The 12253-nt window shown below is 35.8% G+C and overlaps 1 protein-coding gene across 1 annotated transcript in view; it reads left to right on the top strand.

Moving 5' to 3' along the window:
* Lurap1l (leucine rich adaptor protein 1 like) overlaps window positions 1-7439 on the top strand; it is a 62349-nt gene extending 54910 nt beyond the window's left edge. The window contains exon 3 of the mRNA XM_038334679.1: window positions 7002-7439. The gene's annotated coding sequence lies outside the window, so the exon portion shown is untranslated. The remainder of the gene's footprint in view (window positions 1-7001) is intronic.
* Window positions 7440-12253: the final 4814 nt, after the last annotated feature.

Here is a 12253-nt window from a genome sequence, read left to right as displayed (position 1 = left end):
TGTTTTATAATCAATGAGTTTATCTCAAATCTCTAGTTTACTTCAATTACAGTATGTATTACTCTACTAGATTTCAAAGAAGCATGGACAGTAGTTTCCAAGGTGAGTATAGGCACAGATCCTTAGATTTCACTGAGTGGCTTAAAAGAGAGAGAGATGGGAAGACAGAAGGAGAAGTGAGTCTGATCTTAGGCAGGACCATGCTTGTTGGTGGACACACAGTGAAGAGCACCATCTCAGCAGCATACATGGTGGGACTGGGCAGCCAGATGGAAAAACCCTCCCCAGGACGAGGATGCAGCCTTATGGGGCGGAAATGACTACCATATGTATATTAAGGTCCATCTCAAAGTTCCCTCCCTTCAGAAGTTGCCTTGCCTGGTTAAAAGGAAGCTGGTAAGTGTAGTATTTCAACAGTAAACTGTTAAAAATGCCCTAAATTTAAAGATAGTTAGAGCTTTGTCTATATTTTCTTGTATATATTTTGCCATGCTAGTAGAAAGTATAAACATGTACAGTCAGATAGACAGACAGCCCAGAGCAGGGTAAACATGGGGAAGTGAATCCATGAGAGCCTGAGATAAAGGGGATGGCAAATATTTATTGGGAAACACTCATGAACAACAAGGTAGAGAGTTGCCGCGGTCCCCTGCTCTGTGGGTGCTAGGAGCTGTGATCAGATCTCTGACCATCACTCAAGAGAGAGAGAGTGAGCCCCTTCTTTTAAAAGTGATCACACCCACAGACAGAAGACCACTCCTTTAAGTCCAGTACCCACAAAAGCTGTTGACTAAATAAATTCCCACAGCACAACAGAAATATTATCCTATACTATTAAGACCAACATGACCTGGGTATATTTTCATTTGTGCAATAAGTCAAAACACTTTTTTCTTCCTTTTGACATTTATTTTATTTTACTTTATATGTATGGATTTGATGTGGATTTGTGCACATGGATACCTGTGCGCGTGATGGTCAGCTATGTCAAGCCTTCTGGAATTATAGGCATCTGTGGACCACCCAACATGAGTGCTGGGACTCAAACTCTGGTCTACTGAAGGAGCAGCCCAAGCTCATAAGAGCTAAGACATCTCTGCATCTCCACTTAATTTTGATGTGGTGTTATTATTCCCATACTTATTATTCATTTACACGTTGTAATTCCTATATATTTTTCTTAATGATTTCTAGTGAGACAACTTTATTAAGATTTCAAAGTATCTTAAGGAATAATACATGTCTGCGCACTAAACATTTGACAACATAAATCAAAAAGACCTTGCACTGCAACCAAAGAATGTCTCTATTTAAGAAATATTTTCTCTGTGTATATAAATTTATTGTTTGTCTCTAAGACATATCATTCAATTTCCAATTATAGTCTGTCATGTCTGAATATTTTGCACTGTAAAATTTTCACCTAAAATTCTTATAGCATCACAGCCATCTCAGGATGTGAGGACTACCGCCAATTTGTGTTTAAGGAAACTGAAGTACATATAACGTAAGCTATGTGTGTGTAGGGGGGGATGTCAGATCCCCCCAGTGTCCAGCTTTGGCCTTGAATTGAGCTGAGCTCTCTGTTGTTCCTAAAGACTACACTCATTAACAATGGCCTTTTTTTCTCTCTTTGTTGAGAGAGCAAGTATAGATCAGTCTACAGTTATAAAAAATGTAACCAACTGTTCTCATTCAATCAGTGTCTCCAGGTTATCCAGTGTGAACTTTCTTGAAATCATATATCCAGAGAAGGCAGTCAGAAATAGTTGGCCACTTGCCGATTCTTCCTCATCTAGTCCCCTTTTTCTTTTATTTTCACTTTAGTAAAGGGTTTTTGATAGACTTTTTTCTTTAGTTTTAGTCTGGAATCATAGCAAAATTTTTTAGCATAGATTATCAGATTAAAAGTCAAGAGCACACATTGTGGCTCAACAGAGGAAACATTCTTCCAAAACAAGACTGATGAATTTCAAGTGGAAGGCAAAGAACTATGTAAGCATGTGTCTACAGCATAGAGAAGAGGTGATCCTTCACAAGAATAAAGTTGGCTTGTAGCAATAGAAGAGTCACAAGCGCAAATTCAAACACCTGTAAGTCCCACCATTTGCCTAGAACAAGCCATGCACCAGCAAGTTCTCGGTACAACTTCAGACTGTGAACTCAGGCTGGTAAATTTCTTTTATACCTTTCTTATCAAACCAACTTCACCGACTATTTGTCCCATACTCCCTTTGATTATCCCTTCTTCAGCAAGGAAATGAGAAAAAATCTTAAGATTTTTTTCAATGTGAGAGAAACATATGGAATGGTTTTTATTTGGATGTTGTATTATAAGGAACCTAGTAGAAACAGTGATAAAATAGTTTAGATCATTTTGTACCTCATTACCAATGAGTTTCAATATTTTATAACCTTGTATTTATTCCATTTGTTTTCTTTTGAGATAACTTTTTCTCTGTGTAGCCCTGGCTTATCTTGGAATTTGCTGTAGTCTAGGCTGGCCTTGAACTTGGAGACCCACCTGCCTCTGCAACCTAAGAGCTGGTATTAAAGCTGTGCACTACGTACCCGACTTCCTTTTTTTTTTTTTTTTTTTTTTTTTTTAAAAAAAAAAGCTGGGGCTGGAGAGATGGCTCAGAGGTTAAGAGCACTGCTTGCTCTTCCAAAGGTCCTGAGTTCAATTCCCAGCAACCACATGGTGGCTCACAACCACCTGTAATGGGGTCTGGTGCCCTCTTCTGGCCTGCAGGCACATACACAGACAGAATATTGTATACATAATAAATAAATAAACATTTAAAAAAAAAAGCTAACACATATTGTATGCTTTAGATATTAGAATCACTTAAATAACAACAGTGTTTTCACTAGGAGGGATGTGTGCTTAAACAAGACTAGTAATGATCATTGGTCTCATAAAAATGAATGCATAGAAGTGCCTCGTTTTCAACAAAGAATTTCCTATTACCAATCTCTGATCTTGAGCCTGATATTTGGTCTTTGTTAGACCGTAGGGAAGTGGGCTAAAAATTAAATCAACAACATTTCCCAAACTATTCTGCCTACACTGATTTTTGTCATAGAAATTGGAATGTGCCTGGGTTACCTTAATCTATTTTATGAATGTGTTAGTCCTTTAATAGAAGTAAAATAATTGAATAAAAGCAATTCAGGCAAGCCAATGCTAATATGTTTTTGGCACTATTTTCCACTACATGGGGTTAGAGTTTAGAGTTCTAAATAGTCGTCTTCAGTGCTCAGAGATGCAGCACAGATGCCTTGCAGGTGGCTGGATTATAAGGCATCTGTATCACCACAAATAACTTCACTTAAAGCATTTGCTTCCACAACTCTATGAATATAGTCATATCCATGAGAACAAATGGCAGTTTGGAGATACTGAACCTATTAACATATCAGCAGTAGTCGACACATTTGATTACTCTTTTGAAAGTCTATCTTTGCATGGATCCAGAATGCCACTTTCCCATTTTTCCATGTTGCCTGCTTCTTCAGACTCCATTGCTGCTACCCCCGCCCCCCCTTTTTTAACTTATCTCCAAACCTCAGTGTGCCAGGCTCCATTCTCTTCAAAAAGATCACTCTGGAAGTTTTATTCAATACCTCAGTTTTGCATGACCTCTATATGCTGAGATTTCTAAACATATACCATATTCCACAGTCTCTTTTTAGAACCCCACTCTCCCATGTCCATCTGCCCACATAAGTTTTATCCTTAATTTCTGATATGTAACTCATTTGGAACATATCCACAACCTCTCACAATTTCCCCAGGTTAAGTAAGTGGTACTTTCTTATTGTCAAATTCCCAAACAAAATTCTCAGCCCAAATCCTTCTAGTCAATCTTAGTTACTCTCTTTACTCACACAGGATCTAAATTGTATGAGTTCCATCTTCCCCTTGTGTCTAATCCAGATCCTTACTATTGACTATAAAATACCATGCAGTCAGCCATGCCACTTCTCTGCCCCCTGACCTCATCTTCTACCATAGAGCTTATCTTTCATGACAAAACCTCAAAGGCATCAGTTTTATTCTATAAAGAGTTTCAAATATACATTCCAACCTCAGAATCGTTGTACTTCTTAATTCTTTCTGAAGAGATTTTTGTGGGCATCTTCTTCTACTTCTAGAGTTCTCTGTGGTCTCTGGTCAAATAGCCCTTTTCATAAAAGAGCCTCTTCTGTAGTAGTCTGAACACTTTGCCTTTCTTACCCATAGTCATTACCAGCACACAATTTGTGTGTGCATTTTTGTTTTTCTAAACCAAAGCTAGGGATTATGAGGACACAAATGATTTTTTTAAATCCACTCTCATATTTTTCACCACCTACATGAGTATCTTTTATATAGTAGATACCCAGTAAATATTTTAACTGAAGTACTTTTACATGTAATGGAGGAACCACACAGTAAGTGTGCTATATTGGAGTGATGCAAAGGTACTGAAGATGTGATACTTCCATCAATGAGAACACCTGTCTAGTACGTTTCTCTGTAATGAAGAAAAATATCCTTACTCCTACCCCTAAAAACGTTTGTGTCTTAAACTTTGAAGCCTCTGAATTGGTGACCTTGCATGCCTAAGGAACTTTGAAGATGCTATGAAGTTGAAGATCTTGAGAAGATGGACAATGGTCTTGGTTGATATAAGTGGTGCTTTTTAAGAATGAGAGTAGATGAATAAGAGATTCTAAGTATTTTAAAATATTATACTGCTAGCTGGGAGTCCATAGGGGCCATGAAGCAAAGAATGTAAAACAAAGAAGAGTTTGTTTCTCTGCAGTGCAGATTTTATTGACTGATACATCAGCCTTACAGTATCTCTGTGTAATTCCACTGATCACTGTTTGATGTTCAGTAAATCATTCCCATTAAATACTAACCAAACATTTCAATATTCTCACCTATCATTGTGAATTATTTGGTGTAGCGTTATTAGCCGAAAGTCTAGTTGAGCCAAACCAGAGCCAGCATTGGAATCGCATCTATCTGTATTTGACCATGAATTAAATTCCAAACATTTTTTACTAAAGTTGGCATTTCTTCAACTCCTTATATGTGCTGAATTTATTTATTCCGTATGGGAGGAACTTTGTCAGAGGTTGTGACATTTCATGATTTACCCACGAGGAGCCTGCACTACTAGAGCAATACATGTATTCTTCATTTTAGGTTGTTCTCAGAGTATAATTTATGACAATTAATTTTACAACAACCAAATTCACATATAAATCAACTAGACTTCTGGCACTGAGCTCTGCACTTTCACCCTGGTGCAGAGGAGGGTCTGAGGACTTGGAAGATTCTCCTTTCCTTCACCCATGGTGCATTTCAGGTTGTTCTCTCTTGGTTTTTCTTTAAATCGCTTTCACTGTGATTTTTATTGAACATTATATAAAAATATTAGGATATATTGTTTTTAAGTATTCCCTGAAAGTTGTTTGCATTGCAAAAAAGATAGAGGAGATGATGATGTATATTCTACTTACACTCTCAAAATCCTTTTAAAAAATTCTGAAACTGTTGTGTTAAGTCAGAGCAGGTTGCTTAAGGACATGGAATAATATCCTTTTGAAAATCAAGAAGGATGAAACATTTAAGAGCAGCTATTACCATGTAATGGACACAAGCTCAATTGTCTTTATAGAATATTCTTCAGAAAATTATCTGATCCACCCTTACCGAACAGTATGACTGGTTGGAAGAATAATATAAAGCAAATAAATGAAATTCACTTAAAATTCAAATAATGAAACATAAAAAAGAAAATATTTAAGGGATTAAGTAGCAGAATAACTTGCAACTAAGGGTGGTATAAAACACAAAGACTGATTTGAAATTCTCTATGTCTACTTATACTAGATTTTGAATGTGAGGGAAAGGAACTTTACTTCTTTGTATGTCAGTTTTCTTGTCTGTAAAATGAGTGTAATGAAACCCGATACAGAATTGTTGAACTACTAATAATGTACTCAGTACAACCCTTCACACACACAAAGATGTAATAAATGATGCCACTGTCACTTAGAATATATAAGCACAGGGGGATTTGACATCTAAGAAGTCATGTCTGCTTGATCATCATATTGCATACACCCTAATAATATATAGTATAGATAACTCAATCCAGCAATAATTTAACTAAGTTCTCACTTAACATCCTCTGCAGATACCACAGAGGTAAGTTATACTTGTAGCTATCCATGACCATGGGACAAAGTTATGGCCAACAAACTGTGGGCAGACATGAAACAGGCTTCTGGAAAACCTCTTGCTGTCTTGGAGCTGTTTATATAAACTATTCTTGAACTCGATATTTCGTGGTTTTCACAACCTAACTTGCTGTGGAAGTTGTAAAATCCTAAAAGACAGTGCCAGTAGTGAATTTAAAAACCTAAATACAGTTTTTATTCTGTCCCCGAGATTACTATAAAACAGTTAGTTTAACTGGGTTTATAATTTTTTAAGTAATAAATCTTCCAAGGAAGGCACTAAATTTAGATTCTGTTTCCTTGAATTTGTTTTCTAGAAACCAACAGATGTACAGAGAAAATTATTGAGAAATTACTACTTTCTAAAATATTGTCAATTTGTTGCATCAAATTTTAATTTATGGTAAAAAAAATGGGTCCACATTAACATGTCAGCTTCCTCAGATCTCTTACAGATGTGGCAAGAGATAAATGATAATGGCTTATTTTTATATTTCTATAGATTGAAATGAAGTCAACAACATGTAAATAGAGTTCTTTTTCCTATTAGTTTTATAAAATGAATGTGTAAGAAAATTATAAGCAAAGAAATAAGGACATTATTTATAGTCATATTTAGTGTTTATCACAGGGATCATTCTGTTCTTTCAGCATTCAGCAAATGACAAGGATGACCCAGTTAAGATCCCTAGCAAGAGTGAAGAGTGTGCCTTAGTCATTTTCTGTAATCAGATTTGTTTCTACCCTATTTGTCATCACAGAGCCTTTATCCAGTAACTGATGGAAGCAGATGCTGAGATCCAGAGCCAAGAACTGGGCCCAGGACCAGGAGTTCTGCTGAAGAAAAGAAGGAGGGTTTATAAACCAGAGGGGTCAAGGTTAAGACGGGGAACTCACAGAGACAGCTGACCTGAGCTCATGGAAGCTCATGGACCCTGGACCACCAGTTCGGGATCCTTCATGGGACTGACCTAGGTCCTCTGCATGTGTTTGACAGTTGTGTAGCTTGAGCTGTTTCTAAGGCTCCTATCAGGGAGATCAGTACTGGTCCGTGACACTTAGCTGGCTTCTAAGAACCTATTCCCCATGCTGGATTCACTCACCCAGCCTTGATGCAGGGGGAGAACCTGACTGGGCCCCAACTTGATGTGCCATGTTTTGTTCATGCCCATTGGAGGCCTGCCCCTTTCTTAGCAGAGATGGAGGAGGAGTGGATGGGGAGCTTGGAGGGAACAGGAGGAGAGGAGGGAGGGGGAAATGTGGTCAGTAAGAATAAATAAAAAATAGTAATAAAATAAAAAATCCACCAGATGAGTTAACAAAAATCTAATTTGTTATCTAATAAAAAATGGTCAATTCCAGTCATATACACACAAACAACACTAAATAAACTCAGCAAATTATATATATATATATATACATCTATGCATTTGTATATAACATTGATAATTAAAATATGTTATTCTTTGAGAGGTAGTGAGGAAGGTTACATGGAAAGGGTTTGAGAGTGAATAAGGAAGGGAGGAAGCAATGTAATTATATTCTAAATTAAACTTTCTTAAACAAAAATTAATTTGTCCAGCAAAAGTTAGAAAACTTTACTCGATAACTGATTTTCAAAACACATGTCTGGTAAAACAAGAGATCTGAAGGAACATACCAATAAAACACACAGAAATACAAACACCTTAAAACAATAGAGAAACTAGTTATTTGACCAAGAGCATAGAGAATATGTTAGGAATTTGAATAAAGTGCATTGTACACTGTGCTAGTAAGTGTTTGTCAAAGTGGCAAACAAACTGAGTTACCTGGGAAAAGGGTAACTCAACTGAGGAACTGCCTTTTTTCAACTGACCAGTAGGCAAGACTGTAACGTTATATCTTTTTTTATTATGGTTATTAAAAATAAAGTTCATTTCATGCAATATATTTTGATTATGATTTCCCTCTTTTGTCTCCTCCCAGATCTTCCATATCTTTCTACCCTTCCAGCTCTATACCTTCTTTCTTTCTCTCTTAAGAAAACAAAAAGGCAAATACAAAGACAAGAATAGATTAAGTGAAACAAAACTAAAACAAAGAGCACAAGAAACACACACACACAAAGTCATAAAAATACAAATCAGAAATCATAATACATAAGACAGAATATCTCTATAAGTACCTTTGAATTTGTTTTCTGTTGACCATCTGCTGCTGGGAATGGGGGTCTGTCTTTAGGTGCGAGTTTTTTTTTTTTTTTGGTGTGTGTATTTTTATATACTTGTCAAAAGGAAACTTGAGGAAACAGTTTCTTTTTTTAGCATTTGTCAATTGGAAACAGATTCTAGGTTGGGCTTGGAATCTCATGTCAACTTCACCCCCTCAATGCTAGAAACAAATGTGGTTTGGACCTGTGCAGTCCCCATGAATCTGCGTAGTGTTTCTTGATTAATAATTGCTGAGGAAAGATCCCATTATCAACAGTGCAGACCATTGGGAGCAGAGCAGAACAAATCACTGAGAGCAAGCAACTAGCAGCATTTTTTTCATGGCCTCTGCCTCCACGTTTCTCCTTGAGTTCCTACTTTGAGTTCTCTTCATGTTGGACAGTGATTGGAACAAGTAAGACAAACACATTCTTTCCTTTCCAAGTGACTCTCAGCCATGTTATTTTATAACAGCAATGGAAAGCAAACTAAGATATATACCTCCAACACACAGCACAAACCCAAATAACCCAAAGTTCGTATCAAACAAATTCTGAATACAGTCATCACACCATGTTTGCAATCCCAGGACTTTAGTGGCTCAAGAGGGAGCATCATGGATTCTATACATGGCCAAAAAAAATTTGTAAAAATCAAAGAAGTTCAGAAAATGGCAACATAGGTTATTAAAAATTAAGTAAATAGAATATCATTGGAAAGAATATTGTTAGTATGCCCATTACTAAATGAACATAGAATGCAAAAAGTTTAAAACAAAACATCTCAACATAACAATGGTATTAAATGAATAATAACTACAAAAAAATCTATTTTTTTCTTAAATTCCCCAAACCTTCTAAAACATATAGTATGCATAAATTAGTAGGGTTGAAGTAAATATATGTTATCCTCTGTAAGTTACAAACTTCTAAATTTAAAATTTTGCAAAACAAAAACTCCTGGAAGTTTTTATCATATTAAACTACAAAGCCAGAAATCACCAAAGTATTTACTGAGAGAATGCAATTTAACTATGTGCTGAGGAATAAATCATAACCATATAACCATGAATATTAATAATTATGAAGTTTGCATAATCTGATACAAATATATTTGATCAAATATAAAATAACTATTTATAGTTTACGTTGAATGATTGCATGTGTATGAACTGTAAGAAAAAGACTTGTCATTTCTAATTAAGTCTATGCTTGCGTGTCGTTGTTATGGATATGTGCAATGAGTGCTGATGGATATGGAAGCCAGGGATGTCAGAACCACTGGGAGCTAGAGTTATAGGTAGTTAGGAATGACTGCATAATGTAGGGGTTGGGAACCAAACTCAGGTCCCCTCCAAGAGCATTGTGCACATTTAACCATGTAACCATCTCTACAGCCCAGAATTTTAAACTATGTGCAGAATGAGATGCTTTGCTCATTTGTTATGAAATACTGTATACATACTTCGAATTAAAGTTAACTTTAGGGCTGGCAAGATGGTTCATGGGGGAAAGGTGCTTGAGGGCAAGCCTAGAAATCTCGGGTCATTCCCCAGGCTCCAGAGTGGGAAGATAGAAGTGACTTTCAAAAGTTGTCTGACCTCAACACAATGCCCTGTGGCACATGCATACCCATGCTTTCTCTCTCTCTCTCTCTCTCTTTCTCTCACCCTCTCTCGCTCTCTCACTTTATACACACAATAATAAAAATAAGTAATTTTTAAAAAGACAATTTGAAAATAAATTGCCAAGTTTCCTTCCAATTATGCTTAGCACTTTGTCCATACACTTATTAGAGAATCAATTTTTAGGGCTTTCATGATTTCTAAATATTATATATCATTTTAACTTTGATAGTTTAATTACAAATTAATTTCTATTATTATCTTTTATTTTCTTTCCTATTTGGTAGTATTGAGTATCTGCTCTTCCTCATTCACCCTTCAATATTCTATGAATAGACTCCCTTTTGTTAATTTAATTTTTAATTTGTATCTGTGTAGTTTGCATACATGTGTATCTGTATGTTTGCATTTGTGTGTGTGTATGTAAGTGTGAGTGCATGTGTATATATGTGTATGCATACATGTGGGAGTCAGAGACTGTCTTCAGGGATTTTCCTATACCCCTCCCCACCTTATTCATTGAGGCAAGGGCTCTCAGTTTCTAAAATTCTCTTTTAAATGTAAAGACTTTAAGGCTTAGTGCTATTTATTGGTTTTTTGATCTTTGCTTGAAACATAAAAATTCATAACTTGATTAATTCATAGTAATTTTTATTTAAGATACTTAAATTTTTATTTTTGCACACCATTTTAAAAGATTAAATTTTAGATAGTTTATTATTGGAAATGTCCAACTCCTCCTACGTGAAAGTTGAGATTCACATACTCTAATAAAAAATTCTTTGTACCCATTATTTATACTGGAATTAAAGCAGTTCTGCTTATGAACTGAGACTCATAAGCAAGCCTGGCTTGTTGTTTATTTGTTTGTGTGCTTGTCTGATTTTTCATGAAAACAATGGACAAAACAGCTTTCAAGACTATGGAAGAGGAAACTAGATAGCATTACAAACTCTAGGCCCTCTGCAAGGCATCTCCTTCTTCCCTCATGATGTGGCTTGTAGCCCTGCACAGAAAGCAGCTCTGTCTGAAAGTTCTGGCAATTATTTGGTATTGTTGGATTACAATGACTAATCCAAAAGGATTTTTAGTGAACTATTCCACAAAAATACATGATAAAAGATGTAGATAAGAAATGTGGATATGGTTCTTATCTGCTCTTGAGACTTAGTTCCTGAGCTTTGGTTTTAGGCTCTGGACTTGACATTGAAGAACATATGGATTCTATGCCTAGTGCCAGAAAAATTGCTCACTAATAAGTTATTTCCTAGGAGACCTTTCAACATTCTTTAGTTAGTTTTCAATTAAATTTTCTGTAGTGTATTTTATCACTTGAGTTTGGAGTCAGATTTTTACTTTTCAATCTTGCAAGATGTGTCTGCAATCTGACCATTACATATGTGGGGTGATGCTTGATTTCAGAAGGAAACTCTGAATTAAATGTGTCTCATCCCACTATTGTGAGACTGTCCATTCATACCTGTTCATGGATGGATGTTTCTGTCTGCTAGCTTAACAGAAAAATTATTAATATTTGCCATCTCGAGATCCTAAGAATGAAATTTTATCTGACTTAAATGCTAACAAAAGAAAGGAAAATCTTGGTTTAATGCAAAGATTCCAGTAGAATCTTGAAATTGTGAAGAAAAGAATACATTTATACACAAATAAAACAGGCTATCAAAACTATATTCATGTGCTTTATGAATTAGTGTTTCATTATTTTAAAAATTCTGGTTAATCATTGAGTTTGCAAAATTACTGTATTCCTATTTTGATAAGAATAGTGACATGGGGTTGGAGAAATGGCTTAGAGGTCAATGTGCCTTTTGCCGAGTGTGATCACCTTATTTCAATTCCTGGTATATACGTGGTAGGAGATAACAAAGTTTTCCAGGTTGTCTTATGACCTCCACACATGATCTCTGGCATGATTTTTTTCCACAAACAACACATATATATATGAAACAAATAAATAAGATACTTTTGCCAAAGAACAGTGACAGAGGATGTGAAAAATGAATAGTTTTATGATGATATGCCTCATCTTTGCAAGCAGTCATTCAGCTAAAATCATATTGAAGATATTACTTTAGCTGCAGTGCATGCATTGTTGGAGTTAAAAAGAAAAAGGTTAACTCTTGTTTCAAACAGTTTGCTACCTTGTAAGCTACCATACTGACTAAAATGACTTTGG

The sequence above is a fragment of the Arvicola amphibius genome, chromosome 6, assembly GCF_903992535.2.
Source record: "Arvicola amphibius chromosome 6, mArvAmp1.2, whole genome shotgun sequence".
Taxonomy (NCBI): Eukaryota; Metazoa; Chordata; class Mammalia; order Rodentia; family Cricetidae; genus Arvicola; species Arvicola amphibius.
The sequence above is the reverse complement of the archived record's forward strand: the minus strand, read 5'-3'. Positions and strand labels throughout refer to the sequence as shown.